This window comes from Hypomesus nipponensis, chromosome 23, assembly GCF_054491055.1.
Source record: "Hypomesus nipponensis isolate SF chromosome 23, ASM5449105v1, whole genome shotgun sequence".
NCBI classification, from domain to species: domain Eukaryota; kingdom Metazoa; phylum Chordata; class Actinopteri; order Osmeriformes; family Osmeridae; genus Hypomesus; species Hypomesus nipponensis.
This window is the reverse complement of record NC_140383.1, coordinates 971607-983842: the sequence shown is the minus strand read 5'-3', so window position 1 is coordinate 983842 and position 12236 is coordinate 971607.

Below are 12236 nucleotides of genomic sequence, written 5' to 3'. Positions count from 1 at the left end.
TTTTTGATATCTGTCATCTGATGTTGTTTTAACATCTTCATGTCTTTCTTAAATATTTTATTTTGTTCTTTTCGTTCTTTTTCTGAGATATCTGCTTTTCTGTTATTGTCTAAATTGCATCCATTCTGCATTCGTTTACACCTAACAACTTTCTTACCCTTCTGAGTATTTATTTCATCAAGTTGTTTAATTTTCCGTTCAGCCTTGGAGGCCAACTCATCACGCATTGATTTCAGTTTATTTCCCAGAGCTTTAGACTTTGCTTTGAAGTTTCTACCCAGTTTCATAGTACCACGTTTGAAATATATCTTTGTAAACTTTTTTTGCGTTGATTTGAAAGCCTGCTTTATTGATACCTTCCTTAGCCTTTTCACCACTTCTGATCCTAAGTGGTAGCTTTTGGTGGAAAGTTTTTTAATTCCTTTGGCTGTGGTGACTGTAAGGTGCTTCAAAGATTTTACTGTGTTTTTAATTGATTTTACAGAGCTTTTGATGACATACTTTCCTGCATTTTTTAATCCTTTTTTAACACCTTGTTTTAAGACAGTTTTTAGTGTGGTTTTTAGTGAATACATTCCAACTTTGGATGTGGCCTTCAATGCTGTACCTAATGCCTTCGCACCCACTTTAAAGCCAAATTTAGAACCTGCTTTTAATGCAAATGCCGCTGAAGTACCTACACCAACAGTTGCTACAGTAATGGCAGCAATGCCAATATCCATAGCTACATCAATAGTTGCATCCTTAAGACTCTCCAAAGCTACATCCTTGCATCCCTTTCCTGCATAAACCGTTGAACGTATCAGATTGTAAATGGTTGAGAGACAAGGAATGAAACCAATTACTTGAGCGGCCTTCTCTTCTTTTTTGTCATAGCATCGTGAGCATCGTGCAACCAGATTATGATCCTTAGTAACATGGGTGTAGTTGTACCAGGTCCACTGCTCTTTACTGAGTCCTTCTGGAAGCTGCACAACCAATTCTTGCCCACTGGATGCCAAGACCAGTGTTTTATCCTGGAGGTAAGAACGCATGAGTTCACCATCCTTCTCCCACATTTGAAAGTACTCGTAGCTGAACTTCATCTGTAGTGACACATAACCAAATTTGTTGTTATTGAGGTCTTTGGCACTAAGAACCAGATCATTGTCCGTATTAACAATGTGCCGTCCCTCTTGGAACCATTGTTGCAGGTGACTGTGTTCCTCGCTAAACTCATGCAATACAACTCGTCCACATTCCATCTGGGTAAGCAAGTAACAGGGATCTTGCTCATTTTTTATCACAAAAGGTGTGATGTTGGTGCGGTTTGGTGCACAGTTCAGGAGATTAGTGCTGTTCAGCCCCTTCTCCTCCAACACCAGAGTCCACAGTTGACTGTTCATGTCTGATTTGCTGGAGAGGACCACTGTAGAACCAGAAAGGTCAAAAACTAAGCCTGTTCTTACTGACTGGATGTGTTCTTTCTCCTCATGGGCCATCTCCCACTTTTGGCGATACCAGTTAGGGCGTTTCTCTGACAGCCTGACAGTGTTATCGTTCATAGATGTGTGCAGAACCAAGTGACTGTCCTTATTGACGAGATACGACCCATCCCAGTACCACAGCTGTGGAAGGGCAGAGTCTCGTGGACGCAGCCTGACTGATTCTCCCTCGGCGGACGCTGTGAGAAGCTCACAGGGCTGGAGATTATTCTGGATGAAATATGAACACACTATAGCTTCCAGATTAGTCATTTTTTCATCGAAAATAACTTTTTTCCAGAGTGTGGGCTTTTTGTCCGTGAACTTAAAGGTTTCTGTCGTAGCTTCTCCTTGAGTTGAAGTGACTAGATTACAGTCTTGTTTGTTCAGACAGACAATTTGGTCCTTGTTTTCCTTCCATTTCTGCTTATGGGCGAAAGCCGCTATCGGCCAAAGACCTGCTGGCTCTCCTTGTTGTAGGGCAAGACCTGTGCCTACGTTCACCAGGTGGGCATCATGCCAAAACCACAGCATATCTCCCAGTAGATCTTCATCAAAGGTTTGGAAGCCTACATGTTCACCTCCTTTTAAGGCAGACAGAAGTTCACAAGGCCTAGCCTGGTTTTTCAGGAAGAATGTAGAAGGGTCTTTTTGAAAAACTGCGCAGGAAAGTATGTTTGTGTTTTCATGGGCCTTATTCATTTCCACAAATGTCCATTGTTGTGTTATTTTTCTAGTTCTTCTACTGACTTTGATTTTTCCATCATCATCTATGTTCACATCCAGAAAGAGGCCAGGTTCAGATACAGGACTGACTTGAGCTTCACGGTACGTCCACTGCTGGGTGACGTTCTGTCCTGCGTGAGGCAGTAAAGTGACGTGATCTGATCCTTCCTGGTTGAGCACAAGACCAGTTTTCATGTTGGTGATATGCTGTCCATTCCAGTACCACAACTGGTTTTCCAGGAGATCTTCCATTAACGGCCGCAGAAGAACTGGATTCCCCTCCGAATAGCCAGTCATGTATTCACAGGACTCATGTTGATTCCTAATGAAATAGAGGCAGACTACATCCTCCAAGTTGCTGGAGGACTCCTTGAAGCCCACGTACTCCCAGCGCTGCTTAGTAGCGCCCTCTCCTTGGGCACAGGTTACTCTGTCATTGTCCGTAATTAGCACGCAATTGCCTTCACTGTTTGAGAGGATGCTGTCCTCTTCATTCCATTTCTGCTGCCTAGCAAAAGCATATCTGTCCCATAGAATTACTGATGGCAAGCTGTTGTTGTGTGACTGTAAATGAACGGCCAAGTTAGTACCGGCATTTATGATATGGGGGCCATTTTTGTACCACAGCTGTAAGTTTATCAAACTGTCATCAAAGACCTGGAAAATTGGACTTTCTCCTTTGTTTGTGGCAGTTAACAGTTGGCAAGGATTGGCAGAATTTTTTATGAAGAACATGTCCTGATTGTTTTGTGCTTCGCAGTGCAGAATCTGTGAATTTGTCAGTGCGTCGTCCTTTAAGATATCTTTGTTGATAAGTTTCCATTGTTCCATGCGAGTTTGACTTAATAAATTAGGAGACAGCATAACAACTCCATCATTATTGATGTCAAAGGTTAATGTTCTATTTTGAGATATTATTTGTGTGTCATGATAAATCCAGGTGTCGCTGCTGTTTGCATCTAACAGAGTAACCTCTCCATGGTGGTTGTGGTCATAAGACAGACCCAGTTTCAGTCCTGTCATTGTGTGAATCAGTTGACTGCCATCCCAGTACCACAGTTGGGAGTCCACCAGTTCATCAGTGACTGGGCGAAGCTTGGCCGTCTTACTGACAGGGTCAGCCGTAAGGACTTCACATGGCAAATGCTGGTTCTGGATGAAATAAAAGCAAACTATGTTATCTGAGTTCTCCCCTACATCCCGTGCATCAATGAATTCCCACTGAGGCTCATGTGATTGGGAGCAGGCCAGTGTCATCTCTGGATCCTGAACAACACGACAGGATTCATGTAGTGATGAACTTAGAACTCCCCCGTCCAGGTTCCACCTTTGCCTCTTTTCAAAAGCAGACATTGCAGACATCCCAACTTCTCCAGAGTCTGTAAGATGCAATGCCAACCCAGAGTGTAGATTTACCAGAGTGTGGGCCAGGTCCCAATACCACAGCTGTGCTGCATTAGAGTCATAGCGTTTAAATTCAATGCTTTCTCCTTCAGAAGCACCTGTTAGAAGTAGACAAGGAGTGTGGATATTTTTTATAAAGAAATAGCTGTGGTTATGAGGATTGCAGTTGAAGAAGCCTGTGTGTTTTGCCGCTTCATGACTTTCGATAAACTGCCATCCTTGGAAGGTTTGTTCAGTAACGTTCTGCAGGTAAACAAGTCCATTCTCTTCCTCCACAGTGACCACACTGCTGTTGTGAGACACAGGGTAAATAAATCCATCTCTACTCATCCAGAACTGTGTGTCTGGCACTTTGAGATTGCTCAGTGTTAATTCTTCCTGCGTCTCGCTGCCGTTTGAATGTGTGAGATACAGCCCGCTAGCTGTGTTAATAAGGTATTGTCCTTCCCAGTGCCACAGTTGTTCAAGAAAAGTGTGTTCAGTCACAGGTCTGAGCTGTAGTATTCCACTGTCAGGATATCCTGTGAGAACTTCACACGAAGGGTGCTCACTTCTGATGAAGTAGTGACACTGGATTCTGTCCATGTTAGTCAAGCCTTTACCAAACGGAACGAGCTCCCATTGGTTATATGATGTTTCAATGTCAGACCTGCAATCTACTTGAACCCTATTATCAATGACATCAACATTGAGTAGACAGTCTGGATCCCACCTAGAGGTGATAAATGTATCAATGTCCCATGTCTGCATGTCCGGAAAATCATAAAGTGTTTGTACTTCTGCTTTAATTGGTCTGCTGTTATTTATTGCTTGGAAACCCAGTGCTAAGTTGCTCTCCACATTAATAAGCCGTCCTCCTCTGATAAACCAGAGCTGTTGAAGTACAGTGGAGCTATCATAATGTTTCATTAGTGGCCCTGTCTCTGCTTCCTGGGCTGTGAGCAAATGACAGGGCAAAGCCTCAACTTTCACAAAGTACATCTGAACACAGCCGGTCACTTCAATCTGGTTTTCTTTCTTTAGAGCATCGAGCAAAGACCATACTGCACCTGAAGTGTTTGACAAGTAAACAGCGAAGTCTCCGTCTTCTTGGGGAACGTGGAGGAGCAGGTCTGGTCCCAGGGCAGACTGGAGGGCAGTCCCGTTCATCCTCCAGAGTTGATTGTTGAATCGTGTGTCATCTCTGTCCCTTGGAGGTTCCAGTGTGATGTCGAACATGGTGTTGGACACTGCCTCCAAAGCCAGTCCTGAGAAGAAACTGATGATGCGGCCTTCGCTCCAGAACCACAGCTGTGTCTCTGGATAGTCCAGGTCGAATGCTTCTGCAATGACATGATATCCCTCCTCATCAGTGAGAAGACGGCAGGGGAATGAGTGCAGCTTCATGAAGAAGGGGCAGACAACGTCTTGGAGGTGGTCCTCATCCTCTGAGAACTGAACAAACTGCCAGAATAAATCAGATTCTACCTTTTCAGAGATCAGACCTGAAATGGACTCTTGCTCTAGAACAACAACACAGTCCTTGGTTGGTAATGCCAGGAGCTGTCCATCCTCTGATGCACAGGAAGTAGGAAACGATCCTCTGCTGGGTGAGGACATGGGGAACTGAAGGTGACTTGTTTTGCACTGAATGGACCTGATTGAGACTGATACATTAGTGTGTTTATTTAGGAGAACGGTCCCATTGTTCCACTCCCATAGTTGCTTCCATATGTGATCATCGCTGTACTCCTCTACGTCTGGCAGGCTACTGCTGTTCTCACTGGTAAGAAGTTTGCACTCTCCTGACATTTTGAGGAAGAAAAGAGGAGAGGTGGTGTTTATCGAAAGACTGCGCGCTTGTGGTTTCATACGTCTGTAAATTAATTGGTTAACGTCCTGGTTTGTGTTTGAGTCAAACGATGAGTCGTTTCCAGAATCTCCTTCTTCTGAAGTGTCATGCAGACTGTGGTTTGAGTTCCTTAGTGACTGATTGCTGCCTTCAGGTCCTAGCAAGGGCTTGTGAGCAACACAGTCCTGCCCCTCAGCAGCCTGAAGCAGGATGCGTGAGAAATGATGAAGCAGATGCACTTGACTTAAGAACAAAAGATGGTTTACATCATCATCCTCATCTTCGAAGCTTGCTGCATGGACTGCAGCTTTTGGGAGGGGTACGAGCGGGGCACTGGATACAGATTCAGTCTTTATGAGGTTTGGAAGGACAACTTCCTGGATGTAACTCTTGTCCAGTACGAAAGGAAACAGCTCCCACGTCTGTCCAAAAGTTGAATTTGACCAAAGTAGATCTGAAATATATGCTGTGCTGAGAGTGATACCACAGTCTTTTGTTGGGAGAGCTAAACATTGATTGTCTCCTGATGAGCAAGTTGAAGGAAATGAGCCACCACCATGAGAGGAGGGGGAGTTGAAAATCCAGCTGGTTTTGCACTGGATGGAGGTGATGGAGACAGCAGCATTTGTCTCTTTGTTCCACAAGGTGGTGCTGTTCTTCAAGACCCATTTTTGACTCTCCAGCAGTTTAGCACTGTACTCCTCTCTGACACTGAAACTGCCATTGCTCTCACTCGTTAGGAGACCACAACCTCCAGCCACCCTCAGTAAAAACGTAAGAGGTCTTGTGTTGACTTGATTTTGATGGACTTGCTGGTACTTAATGTGATGATCAGCTTTTGTAGACTGGACTTTAGAGGAGGAGGATTTAGCTTCTCGTTTGTGTCTGGATGCAGACTTGTTGTAGACGTGATGTTGTGCCATCTTGACCTTAACTTTCTCCTGTGAAATTTCTTTTGACAGTTGTGTGGGATAGGGAATAATAGCTCTTTTGGTCCGAATCTGAGAAATATTTAAGCTCTTTTCAGGAATAAAAGTTGAATTCATGACATCTTTATCTGTGTTTTCCAGGCTATCACAATGAATGCTGGACATCATAAATTCTTGTTCCTCAGCCAGAGATTCTTTCATGGAATTAGTAAACTGAATAAGAGTCTTCTTCACCTGCTCCTTCTCAGACTCTATTGTGGCTGAGGAATATGCCTGAACAAGATTATTGAACTCACCCAAGTTCATGATGTTTTTTTGAAGGATTGTCATTTTGATCTCCAGTTTATCTTGCTCATTTGGATCATCGTTAGTGTGAGCTGCACTAGGATAACAGCTTCCTGCATGCGTGTTTGTAGAGTCGCTATCTGCACCGTTGGTGGTGTCTGTCTCGCTGATGTTGTCATTGTCATCCAGGATGTCCAGGAGGAAATGTAAAGCTTGCTGCGTCAAGTCACAGCCGAGCTCCTCTTGTGCTTCCTCCAGACGCTCAGCCACCTGTCCAGGGCATCCCACCACAGAGAACAGCAGAGCTGACAGGAGGAGGAAGAATGGTTTGAACAGGGTGTAGGACTCCCAGAATGTCTTCAGATCCTCCTCACTGGAAGAATTGCAGCTGGGCATCCAGGCCAGAATCTTGACTACACTGTCATTGTACTGCTCCTTGAGAACAGTGGCCACATCCAAGGTGAGGTTTTGGAGCAGTTGACCGGTACACTCGGTAACATTCTCTTGATTGTCATCAACAGGAGCTGGTGTAACATTTTTATGGTTCATTTCTTCAGCTTCAGGTTCATAATCAGGTTCCTTCTCTTCTTCATGTTCATCCCGGTCTTCCGAGTCGATCCCGACGCCATTTGGTTGCAGTAAAACAACGTGAAACTGCTGCAGAAGGAGACAGAGGCTCCAAAGAGCAGTAAAGCGCTGCTTGCCTCGGTCAACAAGTTTCACCTGCATTGTGAACTCTCAGCTGACACCTCGGGCAAGCTTACTCTTTTATACCTCTCGTATGACTGGACACCAGTGCACTGCCCAATCTAACTTCCTTTAAAAAGTTTCGTTATAACTATTCAGAAATTGTTTTCGTCCAATAATGCTTTTTTTACCCAAACAATTATACTGTATTTATGTTCGATACTTCTCATTTCTACAGTTTCACATTGAAAAATATGCAGTTGTGTGTGCTGGCACAGCACAAATCCTTCATTCTATTGAGGAATCCTGATCCTCACTGGTAGAGCATATGACTGCAAATTGAGAGGATGCCGGTTCAAACCCCCTATGCACATACGTTTGGATAACAGTATGTGAGCTGAGGCCTTACGGCAGCTGCTGTCAGGAATATTAATCTATCAAGCATTGCACAGTCAGTTGGTGAACAAGTTTAAGAAAGCTTTATTACTTGCGGCCAGCCCACAAGGAGACAAACATCACACGCCATTGTGCTACAAAGTTTGTCTGCTAGCATGTTGTGCTAGCTAGCTATTTAAGCAGCCCCGCTCTTTACAGTCATTGGTTAAGACAAAGGCATGCAAATGTCATCTCTCGTCTCTCTCTCGTCTCTCTCTCGTCTCTCTCTCGTCTCTCTCTCGTCTCTCTCTCGTCTCTCTCTCTCTCTCTCTCTCTCTCTCTCTCTCTCTCTCTCTCTCTCTCTCTCTCTCTCTCTCTCTCTCTCTCTCTCTCTCTCTCTCTCTCTCTCTCTCTCTCTCTCTCTCTCTCTCTCACACACACACACACACACACTTCACTTACGTAAATCTGTATAACAAAGAATGAAGAAGGGCCTAAACATGTTTAAAATGTGCTCCAGCAATACAGTATATATCAGTTTGCACTTTCTTATTGTAGTAAGCTCTTCACTGATCTGTCTCCACAGTGTGTTTGCTCCGAGTCAGGTTTGAGGCTTTCTCTTCCAGTAACTAGTTACCAATAAGCCCAACAGCAATGGAAACAGAGAAATGTGTACATGACAGGCACCAGAGTAGTATGTTTGTCAAAATGGGTAATATGTTGTTCTCTAGGTGTCCAGGCACTACTCTCACATAGATCATGAATGTGCTGAAGCTCAAAGCCACTGTAAACAATAACCCCTCATTTCACAAACATTGTTGGCCGGATATACTGCAATAGTTTTTGTTGTGTTCCTTGTAATATTGTACCTTGCATAAAATATTGCTATATGTTCATGGATTCAAGCATTTTACAACTTATTCCCTCCCCCCAAGACAATTCCTCTTTGTTCAGAGACCTACAGTATGTCTAACAGCACTCCCTCAACATTGCTGGCTTGCTATAGTGCACATGTTTTTACTATGTTCCTCTATTGTATGATCCATAATATAATTGTACACGGATTTGTGCATTTTACCACTCATTAAAACAAATAATATTTGTCCTCTTACTCTTTTTAATCTTGTTGCTTTCTGGCCAAAACAAACAGCTCAGCAGGGGTCATAGATTCAGAAAACTGAGAACTGAAAACAAGTTCCTGAACATTTAGGGAAATACAATACCCAGGACATGTGGTAAAATGCTGATCAAACTATTTGAAACCTAAATTACTTTCTTTATTTTCTCATACATAGAGATCAAGATTAAATGTCATTGGATGCTTATTCTACATTATTCAGTGTTTTTTGTCTTGATTCATTATTGAACCATCACATTTCCACCACCAGATACAGGCCACTTTCCCAATAGTGGAGTGCACGTTTGGCCCACCAGATGATATTAGGTCCTAGTAGGCCCTCTCCAGTAGGTCTAACAGCACTCCCTCAACATTGCCGGCTTGCTATATTGCACTTGTTTTTACTATGTTCCTGTAATTATTGTATGATGCATGTTGTATGGATTTGTGCATTTTACCACTCATTAAAAAAATTGTCCTCTTACGCTTTTTAATCTTGTTGCTTTCCGGCCTAAAAAAACTGTTCAGCAGGGGAACAAAGATTCAGAAAACTGAGAACTGAGAATCAAGTTCCTAGAAGTTTTAGGGAAATACAATACCCTGGACATTTTACCACGGACCCATGGTAAACTGCTGATCAAACTATTTGAAACCTAAAGTAGTACTTTCCTTATTTTCTCATACTGAGAGGCGAGATGTAGATTAAATGTCATTGGATGCAACTTCTACATTATTCAGTGTTTTTTGTCTTCATCATTATTGAACCATCACACTTCCAACACCAGATAAAGTGCACTTCCCAAAAGTTGAGTGCACATTTGGCCCACCAGATGGGGCACTATCATCCAAAATAAAATGACTAAATGACTCAATCTTTCTCCAAGTCACTTATGCTTGGTAGCTGCTGATGTGAAAACATTCAACTCGTGTGTTTTTTTTATCAAAAAGCTTAAACATGATATGATATCAAAAACATGCAAAATCCTTGTGATGCCATTAGAACTAGGACAGAACACTATTGCAGCAAAATGCAGCGGTATTCTGAATTTGATGGTTACATAGAAGTGTTCCTGTACTCTGCCAGCAGGTGGTGATCCATCACCTTGGTCTGTCTGTCTGGATCATAGACATGTTGTATGAGTAGTTCTAAACATGGGGAGGGGGGGGGGGGGGGGGTGGAGGTCTGGAAAACAACTGTGGCCAGGTGGTGGTAACATGTCACAGTGCCTGGAAATGTAAATAAATCATTTTATTTACTTAAAGTCTTTTTTTTTTTTTTTTCAATCAGGTAGATGACAAACTAAGAAGAATCCTTTGAGGTTGAACCAGCTCTGTACCCATCCCAAAACTGTCTCCATGTCAGAAGAAGAAGGTACTGCTAGTGGACTGGGCGCGGACGAGGCCTGTTAGTATTCAACAAGTGCCTCTCGGTACGAAGACTTGTGCTTACTGTAAGCACACTGTATCAAGTTGAAACAAGCTTTTGAATTTTGAAAAGGAAGCAACAAGTTATGAAGTTCTGTGTGCACCTTTAAACCCATGTATTTTCATAGATCTTTATTCTGGCTCCTCAATAATTGACAATTATATTGTAGCTTGCATTGTGAGGGGGAATGTCTCACAGAAGAAAATTTAGCTTATCTTTACATTCAAATGGGATGTTCAGACCATTTGTGTAACTTTGCCCACAAGGCCAACCCTTTCTCTGGTGATGACAGGTTTCCCAGAGGTTCACCCTGCAGACAGACAGGCTTCCCAGAGGTTCACCCTGCAGACAGACAGGCTTCCCGGAGGTTCACCCTGCAGACAGACAGGCTTCCCGGAGGTTCACCCTGCAGACAGACAGGCTTCCCGGAGGTTCACCCTGCAGACAGACAGGCTTCCCGGAGGTTCACCCTGCAGACAGACAGGCTTCCCAGAGGTTCACCCTGCAGACAGACAGGCTTCCCGGAGGTTCACCCTGCAGACAGACAGGCTTCTCTGAGGTTCACCCTGCAGACAGACAGGCTTCCCGGAGGTTCACCCTGCAGACAGACAGGCTTCCCAGAGGTTCACCCTGCAGACAGACAGGCTTCCCAGAGGTTCACCCTGCAGACAGACGAGCAGAGCAGAGCAGAGCAGAGCAGGGGTGTGTAGAGGTAGTGGTACTAGAATCTCTTTAGCATGACACAATATTCTCATGTGTCTTCTGTCTGTTCTCTTGTTGATCTGGCTGTTAGCTTGGTTTCTAGACTGTGTTATCTACAAGACGTAAATAAAATGTTCCCCTTGTTTACACCTTAAATTTCCTTAGGAAAAATCTAGTGCAGTAGGGTAGTAGTAACTTATTGCCAATAAAGAAGTATAGATAATACTGTGACTGCTCTCCAAAGAGCTGTGAGTTATTTGCTTGGGAAGATAATGCCGTACAAGTCTGTGCTGGAACAACACACAAAGAAGCCAAGGCAGACATTTTGAAGGGAAGTTGGCAAGAGCGAGGCCGATGTGCAAATGATGAAAAACATGCCCCTTGGGATCTCTGTTCAACTACATAGTTACATGAAACTGGTCTGTACGAGTGGATGGACTTGCATGTCAGTTTAGTTTTTAAGGAAAGTTTAAAGGAAGTTGATGGTGGTGACAATGTGTGGCAATGCAATGACTGTATTGTGTGTCCTAACATATTGATAGGTTGGAATCAAAAGTTACATTCAATTTAGTCATTTTAACATACGCTCTTATCCAGAGCAACTTACAGTAAGTACAGGGACATTACCCCCAAGGCAAGTAGGGTGAAGTGCCTTGCCCAAGGACACAACGCCATGTGACACAGCCTCCATCTGATCTTCAGATTTGGTGCAACAGACACAGTAGACACACCTTTTAATGTAAGTTCTCCTTTCACTGCAAGTCAGGACAGTAACTGAGGCCCTGTGTATGAAGAGAAAACAGAGGCAGACGAGGCAGTGAAACAGAGAGGCAGACGAGGCAGTGAAACAGAGAGGCAGACGAGGCAGTGAAACAGAGAGGCAGACGAGGCAGTGAAACAGAGAGTCAGACAAGGCAGTGAAACAGAGGCAGACGAGGCAGTGAAACAGAGAGGCAGACGAGGCAGTGAAACAGAGGCAGACGAGGCAGTGAAACAGAGAGGCAGACGAGGCAGTGAAACAGAGAGTCAGACAAGGCAGTGAAACAGAAACTGGTGAGGCAGTGAAACAGAGGCAGACGAGGCAGTGAAATAGAGGCAGACGAGGAAGTGAAACAGAGGCAGACGAGGCAGTGAAATAGAGGCAGACGAGGCAGTGAAGCAGAGGCAGACGAGGCAGTGAAACAGAGAGGCAGACGAGTGAGTGAAACAGAGGCAGACGAGGCAGTGAAACAGAAAGGCAGACGAGGCAGTGAAACAGAGAGGCAGACGAGGCAGTGAAACAGAGGCAGAC